This window comes from Phascolarctos cinereus, unplaced genomic scaffold, assembly GCF_003287225.1.
Source record: "Phascolarctos cinereus isolate Bilbo 61053 unplaced genomic scaffold, phaCin_HiC Scaffold_726;HRSCAF=1367, whole genome shotgun sequence".
In the NCBI taxonomy this organism is placed as follows: domain Eukaryota; kingdom Metazoa; phylum Chordata; class Mammalia; order Diprotodontia; family Phascolarctidae; genus Phascolarctos; species Phascolarctos cinereus.
Window position 1 is genome coordinate 130,466,097 of NW_027556098.1, and position 13,713 is coordinate 130,479,809.

Consider the following 13,713-nt stretch of genomic DNA (forward strand, 5'->3'; position numbering starts at 1 on the left):
CTAGGGAGCGTTTCTGATTTTTTAAAAATCTTCACAAGGTACATTCTTCAGTAACAAACTGTACATACAGTGTCGTAAACTTATGTCTCCAGCCGTAACTCATACTATTTCCTCTCGTGGACCCCTTGCCCGTGGACCCCATAGCTTCCTCATCCCCAAATGAGCTTTTCCACCTCTACCTAACGCTTTTGCTCACAACATCCCCTACTGGCAGAACGCACTCTTCACCTTCATCTTTACCCATTTCCAAAGCCACTTTATCCATGAAGTCTTCTCTTAACGTTGGCTTCCCATCCCCACCGTGATGTTTCCCTCATCTTAAACTCTGCACTATTTGTATTCCTTCTACAAATTTATGTTTACGTTCTTATTTACATTTTTTACTCAGGTAGCTCACCCCACCCCCTGACAACTCCTTGAGAGTAGAAACTCATATTTTGTTTATATTTTTATCTCCCCCCAGCATCTAGCTCAGCTCAGTGCAAGAGTAGACACCTAGTCAGTGCTGGATATATGAACAGAATGAATGGATTTGAGGATGAAAAAAATGAGCATACAGCCCAGTTGAGAACACAACACGCAAGTGAGACAGTTAACCCAAAGCAGACTATAAGTGTCAAATGGGTGATGCCGATCAGTTCTAAGAGAATTCAGTAGAGAGAGATCCTTAGTTGATGAGGGAAAGCTTCTCAGAAGAGGTGGGGTTTGAATTGAGCTTTGAAGGATGAGGTTAGAGTTGCTGCTTTAAAAAAAAAAGTGAAAAAAGTGAGGGTGCTGGGGCAGATAGTAAATGATGCCGTTTTTAGCTTCCCTTGTCCACCTAGGCTGCTCTTATATATTGGCAGCTATGCAAGCTCACCAAGAAATGTGTGTATCCGCCACGATGCTAATGCACCTAGTAGGCGCTAGATAAATAGCTGAATGAATGGAAATGGAATGAATGAATAAAATGAAATGACATCAAGAAGGCCACCAGTGATGGGGGAATCCATTTCGCTTACTAGCCAGCGGGTGGCCTTGGGAAGCCAGGAGCGTAGCTCCGGAGCTGGGCCGGGCTGGGCCGGGCTGGGCAGGGCTGGGCTGGGCCAGGCCAAGCGGGAGCTGGGATGGTGGGGGAAGGGGCGTTGCCATCTGCTGCTCCTTCCCAGGCTATTGGATTAGTGGCCTTCAGGGATGAGCTCAGCCAGATCGGCTTTCAGCTGCAGCCTCTTCCCTGTCCTGGAAGGAGGGGAGCCGGCGGGCGGCGGCGGCGGCGGCGGCGCGGCAGCGGCAGCGGGAGCAGCAGCAACAACAGCAGCAGCAGCTACGGTTATAGCAGAAGTCAGGATCTCGGCACAAAGACGCCCAGCCCAGAGAGAAGAAGCTCCCTGCCGACACCGCATCGCCCCGGGGCACAGGGGAAGCCACCCCGCAGGGACCCGGGGGCCGAGGCGCTAGGGCCAGTGCCCCCTGCGAGACAGAGCTCCCAGCACTGGCCGGGCGCGCTCCATGTGTCCTCGGCGGCCCGAGTATGCGCGCTGACCGTGGCGCCCCTGGCCGCCCCAGACAGACCAGTAGACAGATGTTTCTTTCCCGCCGCTGCTGAGGCTCCCAACTTCTCCAAGTGCTCTGCAACTCTGGGGCGGCCCCCGGCTTCCCGAGAGCCTGGAAGCGCTCTCTCCCTCCCTGCGCGCTGCCGCGGTCAGCTTAGAGAGGACGCGCTCTCTGGAGAAGGAGAGCGGGGCTCGGAATTCCAGACCCCCTCCTCCCGGCCACCCAGCGGGGCGCGGCTGCTGGGCGCGTTGGGGCTTTGCTCGTAGACTCGCTGAGCTGGAAATTGGCTGGCACTTGGAAATAACTAGATTCATATGTATTTTATGGTAAGTACCGAAATCCCCCCCCCGCCCCCCAATGGGCTCATTCTTCCTCAGCTCTACCGAGGGGTTTGAATTTTAAGCTATTCGAATGGGTTCTGATCGGATCCCGGCTGCTTTACAAGTTAAGCACCATGCATGCCTTTATGAGGCTGTTCTAAAGCACGCTGTTGCGGTCTGCATACACACAACCCTCACTTCTTCCCGGCCCACTACCCTGTTTTTCTCCAGGGAGTCTCGGTGCCCCGCGCTCCTTAGGAACAGGAAGGGTGATTTTCTGTATGTGACAAGCATCTGCCCCAAGCAGCCAACTGGGGGCTCTTGCACCTTTTGTTCGCGGGCGGTTTGATTTATTGACAACCTCCGGCAGCTCGGTGGTTATCTGAGTAACCCAGTGAACGCCTGTGCCAGCATCACTCTCCGGCAGAGGTTGAATCGCCCAGGTGGCACACTGGGCTAAGTTAATTGGCTCCCCTCCCCCCAAGCCCTCCAGCTTGTGATCCAAACTTAGATAAAAAGAGGCTGGGAATACCCCTGAAACCAAATGCCAAATGACTGTTCGGATTCAGCAAGACCTTTAAGTAAAGCTGGTGTCCGGAGACAGGGCTAATTCTGTCGTTGTTGGCAAAGCTTTTTCTTTTCTTTTTTTTTTGCAACAGAATCCCTAAGGGATAAATCCTTGGTATTCTGGGAAGATGTGGTGTCATTTAGGAAATATCCCCTTGGGAAGCACAGCCCACAGGGTTTCTCTGTCTTAGAGCTGCAATGGGCTTCCACTACATACTTGTCTTCTAACTCAGCACATTTGATTGGCCTAAAAATATTCGGTTCACGATTGGTTTTACTTATTTCTCAAAGAATCTGCCGCTTAAACACGTTCCAGTACCAAGAGAGGATAAAGGTGTTCTTCTGTGTTTCTGAGCAGTATTTGTGGCCAAGACAGAAGGTTAAAGACTTGAATTCTTTCTGAGCTGCTATGATCTTTCACTTTATTTGACCTTTGTATAGTGCTTTTAACTTGACTTGCATGTTCTTAATAATATTCCTAGGAGGTGGACTGGGGAAGTGTGATTAGCCCAATTTACAGATTAAAAACTGAGAGGTTAAGTTTTTAAGCCTAAAGTCACATAGCTAGTTGGTTGCAGATCTGGGATTAGAACCGAGGTCTCCTGACTCTTAACTTTTTTCCATTCCACCAACAATCTCCAGCCAGTAGATTGAGAACTACTTGTGGATCTTAAATATTCGTTCCCTTGAAATCTTCAAACCTACTGCTCCCATTTACCTTCGTTTCTAGTTTATCGGGTCTCCTGAAATGCTGGCAAACTGGCAAAACTTGACAGATACACCCTCCTCTCCACCACACCACCCCCCACCTTACATTATGGTTAGTGTTCTTTCTCCCTAGGTAATAAACATTTTTCTATCACACAAAAAAAATGTTGAAGCCCTACATGTGATGAGACTTTCACATAGATAATGTGTGAAATGTGTAGTTTTTATTCAGTTAACCACTACTTAGTTCCTCCTTTGTGCTGAGTGCGGTGCTTTGTCAGGAAATAGAAAAATAAGGTTGAGGCAACTCAATCAATCAGTCAGGTAAGGATTATCTTTCTGTCCGCTGTGGGCCCAGCCTGTAACCACCAAACTCTGAGGCACAGCCAGTCTCCCCAACTAGCTGTCACATAGTCTTGTGCAGCTCTTTGTGACCAGTGAACTACAGCACTCCAGTACTGTTCATGGGGTTTTCTTGGCAAAGATTCTGGAGTGGTTTGCCATTTTCTTCTCCAGTGGATTAAGGTAAATAGAGGTTAAGTGACTTGCTCAGGGTCACTCAGTTAGTTAGTACTTGTCTAAGGCCACATTTGAACTCAGGTCTTCCCTACTCCAGGTTCAGTGCTCTATCCAACTGGGTCACCTAGCTGCCTCCAACAATCTACCCTGACCCTAACAAGAAGCTTATGCTTTTAAGATGGACAATACTCAAATGTTTGAAAGTCAAGAAAGAAAATATTACTAAGTTACCAAGTCTCCTAATGTGACCAAAAATAGTGTAAAAAAAACCTATTGTAATTGTAGTAATAGCTGCGACATAGTATGAGATAGTGTATAGAAGTATTTTGCCATCAGGAAGACCTGAGTTCCAGTTTGGATACTGGTGTTTTAGCTGTGGTAACCTTGAGTAAATCATTTAAGCTTTCAGTGCCCCAGGCAACTAACTCTCTAAGACTTGTAATTACTATGCCGAGAGTTTTTCACTCTTGAAATTCCTAATACTGATGAAATCATAGGTTCTGATCCCCTTCCTTGTTCACTCTTCCCCTTCTCCCATAATACTACAAGGTGTAGTAGAATAAGCAATATATTTGGAGTCAGGGTGCCTGGTTTTGAATGCTGGCTCTGCTTTTTATTTCTTGTGTGACCTTGGACAGGTCAAGTCACCATCCCTAAGCTTCAGTTTACTTATCTGTAAAACAAGGGCTTTGGACTAGATATTCTCCTCCCAGACTGGCCCAGGGTCACACAGCTAGTAAGTGTCAAGTGTTTGATCTGAGGCTGGATTTGAACTCAAGTCCTGCTGACTTCAGGGCTCGGATCCACCTGGCCACCTAGCTGCTCCTAGATATTCTCTTCTAAGGTTCCTTCCAGCTGTAAATCTTATGAATCTATACTTAATAATACTAATTGCTTCACATCAAGCACATTTCACTTGAGAAGCTCTTGCTTTCTAAGCCTAATCTCATTCATTTTCCAAGATATTCTAATAAGGTAAATAGCCTGGGTTCATACTCTTTTTCTACCTTGGACTACTTGAGAAGCCACGTTGTCTTTCCTACAGAAGGCTAAAAAAGGACTCTGGCCTCCTGGACTTGTTTTCTAGCTTTGTTTACTAGAATGTAAATTTCTTAAGACCAGAGGCCTTGTCCTCCCAGTTCTCTGTATCTCCATGCCCCTCCCCATCTTTGCTCTATGTTATTTTGGTGTTTAGTAACCCAGCTGTCGTACTGAGGAATACTGCCAACCTCCTGATCTTAAAGTGGAATGTAAGTGAGAGAGTAGACTTGGGCTCTCTTTGAAGGAGGGCCAATGATTGGTTAACTTAATTGTCTTTATTGTTCTAATGCATGCTCCTATCTGGAGCAACTACTTTGTCTGCCTGAAGCTCAGTTTCCTCAGCTGTAAAATGAGGGGATTGGACTGAGTGACCTCTAAAGCCCTTTCCAGCTCTAAACTGGTGTTCTATGATCAAGCCACCTGGTCTGCTTGATGATCCTGGTTTCCAGGGCCAGAGAAATGCCTGTGTTAAGGAATAAAAATGTCCAGGTTTTACCTTGAGAGGTTAAAGGCTGAAAATGTAAACAGGTTGTAAGAATGGTTGAGGAATATCAGTGGATGACAGATTGATGGTGGGCTGTTAAGAAAAGCTGGGAATATTGTTATAGATTGTCAACTGGTAGGTTGATGTTATTAGGGGTAATAATAGCCTCTTCCTTGGTGGTCTGAGTACTCAAAGTACTGAGGAAGGGACTCTGGGAAAGCAGTTCTGATGGGTCCTGCATAGGTTGCAGGATCCTTGTCCCCAAAAATATCCAGGCTCTTAGAAAAAAATCTTTGAAGGGAGAACTGGGAAAGGTAGGGTGGAAATGTAGAAGAGACATACACAGAAGAATATGAGAGCTTGATAAGACTAGAATAGGCCTGGTGAGTGTCAGGGGAAAGTGCAGATAAAAAACAATAGATAATCCTAAAATAACATTTCAAGCTTTGGAATCCTAGGTATGAGAAGCATTTTCTTTAAGGCAGATTCCATTAAAGTACCTGCCTATTCTGAAGAAGTGGTCTACAATCCGGTATTAATGGCAAATGATGGTTTCACCATTTTCCCTTTTCTTTTTAACAAATTTGAATTTTAGCATGGGCTTATAATGCCTTAATTATTTAGGGCCTAGGGCAAGTCTGTGTGTGTCATAGGTAGATAAGAGTGCCAGGCCTGAAATCAAGAAGACCTGAGTTCAAATCTATACTTACAGATGTGTGACCCTGGACAAATTACTTAACCTCTTTTTGTCTCAGTTCCCCCATCAGTAAAATGGGGAGAATGATAGCACCTCCCAGGTTTGTTTTGAGGATCAACCGAGACAATAATTATAAAGCACTTACCTCAGTGTCTGGCTCCTAGTAATCACTATGTAAATGTTAACTATTATTTTTTTTGGAGGGGAGAGGGAGACTTTCATTGGCTTGCAAATCTTATTTCTTAAGAAGTCACATGCCCATCACAGGATCGTAGCTTTTTGAGTCAGAAGGGACAAATCACTTAAATGATCTGGAACGCAGTACCCTTGTCTGTAAAATGAGGGGGTTGGATTCAGTGGTGCCTAAGGAAACTTTTGGCTTTGACTACATGATCCCATAATCTTAGCCTTGGTTTTTTGTACAATCCTAAATTGAAATGCCTTTGAAGTATTTTTAAGAGAAAAGAGTAAAGTGTAAAACCTGTCTGACAGCTTCTATTTCATTCAGTTCAACAAAGCATATATAGAGCTTATTATGTGCCTGGCACTGTGCTAAGTGCTTTACATTTATATCATTTGATCCTCAAGACAAACCCTGAGAGATGGGTACTCTTATTCTCCTTATGTTACAGGTGAGGGAACTGAGGCAAAGTGATTTGCCCAGGGTCACCCAGTTAACATACTGGGGCATATACAAAACATTTAGATGAGACACCTATCATCCCTGTTTAATTATTTGGAGCATAAAACAAAACATTGGTTACTACAATATATAGTTTACAGGATAAATTCATTAGAAAGGTGCAAAACCCAGTTCTGTGTGAGGTCTGAAGGGGAAAGTTGTTATTAATAAAGATTAGAAAAAGATTTATCGAAGAGATGACATTTGAGTTAGGCTTTCATAGAGTAGGATTTCATTTGGTGTCAAAACCAAGAGCTAAGGTAGGACCAGTGGTATGCTAGTAAATGTTTAATAATAGGTTCTCTGAAAAGAAATGTACACAAAGACACACTTTTAAGTTTAATCTTCATTATGACCATCTTCTTAATGACTTTCTTTAATTGGGACAATCAGCGAAACAATAAATCAAGCCCTTATTTGTATCCGTTGCAATTTCCAAGGTGTAAATGCTCACATTGAAATTTCACAATCAGAAAGAGCCATAGGAGCTGTCTGCAGCACACATACCCATGGCCATAGGACTCATCTTTGCATCATTAGGTGAGTGAGATCCTAGCAACCAAGTGCTGGGTATGCCCCACAAGCAATAAGTGAGGAGAGGGAGAAAGGAGATAGGAAGAAAAAATTCAGGGTGGTCAGTCTTAGGAATTAGGAGCCAGTCAAGGCAAAACTAAAAAATGGTCCCTGGCCCATGGGTAGGCATTCTGCCCACTGTCAGGATTCCCAGGTTGAAAAGATGGGATGAACTATCCTCTCCTCTTATTACAAATTTTGTCAGACTAGTTAAACTTATGAGTGACACCCCTTCTCTGTCCTTTTTTTTTTTAGGCAGTTGGGATTAAGTGACTTGCCCAGGGTCACACAGCTAGTTAAGTGTCAAGTGTTTGGTCTGAGGCCTGATTGAACTCAGGTCCTCCTGACTTCAGGGCTGGTGTTCCGTCTACTGTGCCACCAGTTGCCCCCTTCTCTGTTCTTAGATGATTTGATAGTTGTATCTAATAATTAATTTGGCCCTCTCAGTGTCTGGAAGCTGTCAAACATAGATTGAGGATCTATTTTGAATGTTTGAGTGCCAAGGTAATGTGACTATATTCAGAAAGGACTGTTCGAATTCAGTGTAGTATTTGCCTGGGCTGCATTTGTTTTTTGTCTGGGGACTTGGGTGAAGGGAGTGAACCTTTGTGCTCAATGTGGCCTTTTTCTGCCCTTCCAAGAAGAGTGAAATAGACACATTGGAAATTATTTCATTTTCCTTGATTTCCCCGTGATTTTCATGTGAACTTCTGGCTTACTGCCAGATAATTAAAAGGAACCTTCCTCATCTGTGCTGGGAGTTAAACAGGCTTCCTGGGGATTCTGGTAATTCCATTTCTACTTTCCTTAGGCATTTTTGCTTTCTGAAATAATGATACCACTTTGCATTTGAGGAGTGCTTTAGAAAAGACAAACTACTTTCATGTCTATTATCTTAATTAATCGCCACAACAATTATTGAGGTAAGTCTCCTTTTTAGAAGAGGAGAAATTGAGGTTTAGAAAGATGAAGGTTACACTTGATAGTGTTAGGGGCAAAGCTAGAACCCAAATCTTCTGACTCTAAATTCAGTGTTCTTTCTACTACACGGGGTAGAGGAGATAACTGACTTTGAGTCAGAGAACCTGATTCAAATCCCCATTTCTGCCACTTTCAACCTGTGTGATCTTGGGTAAGCTACTTAAACTCAAGGGCTCAGTTTCTCATCTGTAAAATGAGACTTTAGATGGCCCTCTAAAGTCCTTTACAGCTCTGAAGGGACCATTATCTTTTGACCATGCTGCCATATTTGCTTGATAATTCTGGTTTCCAGGTATAGAGGGGTCAGCCTTATGCTTAGGTGGAGTCTTTGATAGGATTTACAGAGTATAGGGAAGGCCCAGAAAATATTTCTGTTGGAGAAGTAAGACTCCAGGATAACTGCAAAGTTTCAGGCCTGGAACAGTAATAGCATCATTGATCACGGCAAGCGAATTCTCCAGAGGAGAATCCAATTTGGGTGGGAATATGATGACTTTGGTTTTAAACATATTGAATTTGAGGCGCTTGGCAGAGCATCTAGGTGAAAATGTCCAACAGGCATTTGGAGAAACAGGACTGGAGTTTGGGAGAGAGGCCAAAGAGAGAGAGCATGGTGTAGTAGAAAGAGGAAGCAGGTGTTGTAGACTTGGTGGACCAGGGTTGCAATCTCAGCTCTGTTACCTGTTTGACCTTGGGCAGTTCATCAGTTCATCTTCTGAACCTTGTTTTGGGTATGTGTAATATGAGGGGGGTGGGCTAGATGATCTCTATGGGTAACTTTGGAGTCCTAAAATTGATAAGCAAGAGGTGTGTATTATCAGATCTACCTCTAAGCTTGAGATGTGTATTTCATTGAAGCCTTTAAATTAGTTGTTCTCAAGGAGAGAGTGGAGAGAAAAAAAAAGCTGAGGGTAGATACCTGAACCTCTAACCTTGAAGCATATACTGCTAGATTGTTAATGAATGTGCCTCAGAAATCAGTGCTACAAAATATATTATTTTACTGCACCTGTGCATTCTTAGGAAATGATCAGAACTTGGCTGTTATCTTTATTGCAGAATATATCACGCTAGTTCCTTGTTTATTCCTAAAATGTAAATGTAAGGACTTAGGTGACTGTTACATTCCCCCTTCATTTCTTTCTGTATACATTTTCTTTTCTCCTAAGCTCTGACTTTCTTCCCTCACCTTCCTCACGCAGGAGCAGCTTAATTAAAGCAGACAGGACCCTCTGATACCTTTCTCTCAATTCAGTGAGCACAAGGAGGAGGGACTAGGAAACTCGACCTTGTCTGACATTACAGGGAGGGAAGCCCAACACCTGTTTGGTTTTAAATCATTAAAGACCTCCATGCACACATATAAACACATGCACATCTGTGAACATGCATATATTCATGTGCCCACACATGTTGGGTGTTAACCATTTTGTGGCAGGTCCATCTTTTGATCTCTTTAAGTCAAGCCTGATGGGTGCTTGTTTTTGCTTTTTAATTGTAGCATGTCTTTATTTTAAGAAAATCTAATTTACTCAGATTTTTATTTGCCAAGTGAATTATAGGTTTATTATTAGCATCAAGAATATTTGACAGAGGGGCAGCTAGGTGGTACAGTGGATAGAGCACCGGTCCTAGAGTCAGGAGGACTGGAGTTCAAATCTGGCTTCATACACATGATACTTACTGGTTGTGTGACCCTGGGCAAGTCACTTAACCCCGATTTCCTCAACAAAAAGCAAAAAAAAAAAAGAATATTTGACAGGGGCAGGTAGGTGAATAGATACGGGCCCTGGATTCAAATTCAGCCTCAGACACTAGCTGTGTGAGCCTGGGCAGGTCACTTTACACCAGTTGCCTCAAAAAAAATAATATTTGGCCATTTGCTTTAACAAAAGTATGCCCCAAAAATGATCCTTTGTTTAGGAAAACCATCCCCAGGCCATAATATATTTTAAGGTGTAGTTTGAGTTAGGAAAATTTAATTTACATCTAACTTTTCAGAACTGTTTTTGTTGTGCAAATGGAGGTCCATCCCCATTTATTTGTATCTTATGTTCCCCAGTTATCATGAGGAAAGGCTAGCAGGTTCTGAATTCTTGTTAGCACCTGGTGCTCAGATAGTTGGGTCTTTTACAAATGAATTTGCAGGATAAGCTGGCAGAGTTATCATTACAGCTATGCTGTGCTAGGAGTAGCAGCCTTTTCAGGCTGGTTTTGCTGACTGTCTGCATAGGTTCCTCATCCTTCTCTTCCGGCTTGGGAGGCACCACTCCACATTTCCAATTGCTCTCTGTATCACTAGGTTAAAAGAACCCACCCCACTAGCCTTAGGGAACTCACTCAGTCACAGACAAGATTCCCATGGAAACCAAGTTATAGAGTAATTCAGCAAAACCACATTGTCTTGGGTCCCAGGGATACAGAATTCATGATAATTTGGGCAGGAGGATGACTTAAATCTCCTTTTGGATCCTTGAGAAGAAAAGATTTGCTGAGACAATTAGTAAGGTACACAGGATTACTAGGAACATATTTAACTTACTGGGAACGTATTGAAAAGGTTTTTCCGTGAATGAATCATAGAATATTAAGGCCAAAAGGGAATTTAGAGTTTATCCAATCCAGCCTCTTCATTTTAAGGATACAGAAATTGAGGCCCATAAGACTTAAGTAAATGCCCAATGAGGTAGTAGGACCAGTATTCCATCTTGTAGATGAAGAAATTGAGGCACAAAGGTTAAACAAGGACAAGATCACGAAAATAACAAGAGAATCAGGATTCAAACTTCAGTCTCCTGGCTTCCTAGGTCTCACACTTTGCACTACACCACAGGGCCTGCTGGGTAGCTAGGTAGCGTAATGGATAGAGTGCTGGACCTGGAGTCAGGAAGACTCATCTTCCTGAGTTCAGGCACTTACATAGCTGTGTGACCCTGGGCAAGTCACTTAACCCCATTTCCTTCAGTTTCCTCATCTGTCAAATGAGCTTTAGAAGGAAATGGCAAACCACTCCAGCATCTTGCCAAGAAACCCTGGAATGAGGTCATGAAGAGTCTTACACGACTGAACAACAGGGCCTATTTGGAAACACTTAACAGTTATGATGTATACTTAAAAGTAATAGAGCAATAAAACCATTTCTTTTAAAAAAAATAGAATTCAAACCTTTTGCTAATTCAGATAGACTGATCCTTTGGGTCTGAATTTGAGAAGTTAAGATGGTTGGTAGGATTGAATCAGTTTTTCTTAATCCCTGATCTGTGGGGGATAGGGAAAAGAGAAAGCATATTTGCATGGTAATTACAAAGAATCGTGGAGGTAGGCTTCATCCTTTTCCCAGGCCTCCTAGATGAGGGGAAACTTTTGGTGGCACTGGCCAAATGGACCTTTTCAGACTTTGGAGCTGGGTCCTGTGCTATTGGAAAAAAGTAGCATTCTAGGGCTGATGTCCCCTACAAACTGCCATCTGTGCTTCTTTAAGAAGCTCAGAATCAAATATTCATACTTCATCATTTTCTTGCTGGTGAATAACTTCTTAGCAACTACACACAAGCAGAGCACTGGAAAGTGAAATTGGCAATTTGTTTTTTTTGTTTTCTTGCTCAGAGATGAGTTGAACTCAGTCAGGTACAATACCTGATAATGTAATTAAACATACAAGTCTAAATGAGGTTGAGGAAACATATAGTTTGGTTCCAGAGAGAGAGGTGTGATAGTGTCATCCTCTGACGCTTTTTGTAATTTGTGTTGGTCTGAGAGAATGAATCCCGTTTTTGTGAGAAAAACCAATCCAGGTGCACCCATCCTGTGCCCAGCCTCATGGGGTATAGGAGACAAGAACACACAGTCTCTGACCTCAGGATGCTTTATAGTCATCTAAGGAGAAGAGAACATTTTCACACAGTCAACAGAGAACATTACAAATAAATATAGTGTATAATAAATAAATAGAGTAGTAAATTAATAAATAGTTTTTGTTGTTAAGTCATTTTTCAGTGTCCCACTTTCTGTGACCCCATTTGGGTTTGTTTTTATTTTTTGGCAAAGATACTGGAGTGGTTTGTCATTTCCTTCTCCAAAGTAGTAAAAAAAAAATGCAGTAAATTGGATAGAATCAAGTGTCAGAATGCTTGATACAGAATGCAAGGGCAGTGGTTAGTCTGGGAGGGGAGATATCAACATTGACTGGATTTATTGGGGAAGTCTTAATGGAAGAAGTAGAATTTGAGATAAGCAGAATTTTTGAGAGGTTAGGAAGGCTTCTACATTTTGGGTAAAAAGTCTTAGTAAATGCCCAGAGGCAGAAATGACCATGCTATGTGTGCTGGAGACTGTGAAGAGACCAGAGAAGTTCTGAAAGGGGACTTGAGGAGGGGGAAGGGAATAAGCATTTATAGACTAGAGGTATGCATGAGATAAGGGAGAAGAGAAGGAAATATACATTTATATATAGTGCCTATTATATGTGTTAAGTGCTTTACAAATGTCTCACGTGATTCTCACAATAACCCCCATTTTATGGATGAGGAAACTGAGGCAAACAGAGGTTAAGTGACTTGCCTAGAGTCACACAGAGTAAGTATCTGAGGTTGGATTCAAAAGGGTCTTCCTGACTCCAACCCAACACTTGTTAACCATTGGACCACCTAGCTGCCTCCATAGTAGAAAGATAGAGGAGGTTAGATGGAATGGGGACAAGTGGTGGAAAGCCTTGAATAACAAACCAAAGACCTTGGCCTTGATCTGTCATATAATAACTTATTGTTATTATTTAAGGTTTATAAGGTATTTTCCTCACAACAATTTTGTGAAATAGTGCTAATATTATTCCCAATTTATAAATTAGAAAACTGAAGTTTAAAAGAAGTCAAGTGATTTTTCTATGGTCTCTCAAAAACATAGTGTCTGAACTGGAGTTTGACTCCAATTCTAGTATTTTTTCCCCTAGAAAAGGCTTGTAACCAAGGCTTCTCAGACAGTTTAGGTCCTGTGAGAGTAGAAGGCAGGTTAGATTCTTCAGGACCAGGAGAAATAGAAGTAGGATCAAGGGTGGGGTAGAATGTTTAATTCAAAAAACCTATTCTATACTTTGGTGAAAGGAGGAATGGATAACACCAAGATGAGCCCTGTGGAAACTATGAGCCAGAACCTGGAGAAGATCTTTCTAACCAGTCAGTAACAAAGGACAGAGAGACCTCAGGACAGAAATGAATAATGGTGGTCCTCACCAGGATCCCATGTTCTGTTCAGTGACAGAAGGGCAAGGGAGAAATGACCAATTAAGACACAGACCTGAATTCAGTCAGGATCAATACTACTAGACATGGCATTGCGCAAGATATAGGGCCTTGGATACAAGGTCAGGAACAGAATTGGGAAATTGTGGAGTTACTTGGTGGTTATTGTCCTTCATTCTCAAAAGGACCAAAACGTCCGACCGTGGATGATTCAAACCAACATGGGCTCGAAATGTTCTACCACAGGTCAGGTACACATAGTCCATGTGAGAGCATTTGGGGTGGATTCTGTAAATCTGTGCATCTCGAATTTCTTTTGAGTTACTTCAATTCTGATTTGCTCATAGAGCATAGCACCTTCTCCGGTGAGG

General features: G+C 42.8%; 1 protein-coding gene across 1 annotated transcript in view; it reads left to right on the forward strand.

Annotated features, from left to right (window-relative positions):
- The first annotated feature begins 1,148 nt into the window (after positions 1-1,148).
- The window catches only part of SPSB4 (splA/ryanodine receptor domain and SOCS box containing 4), a 144,947-nt gene continuing 132,382 nt past the window's right edge, over positions 1,149-13,713 (forward strand). The window contains exon 1 of the mRNA XM_020986143.2: positions 1,149-1,859. The gene's annotated coding sequence lies outside the window, so the exon portion shown is untranslated. The remainder of the gene's footprint in view (positions 1,860-13,713) is intronic.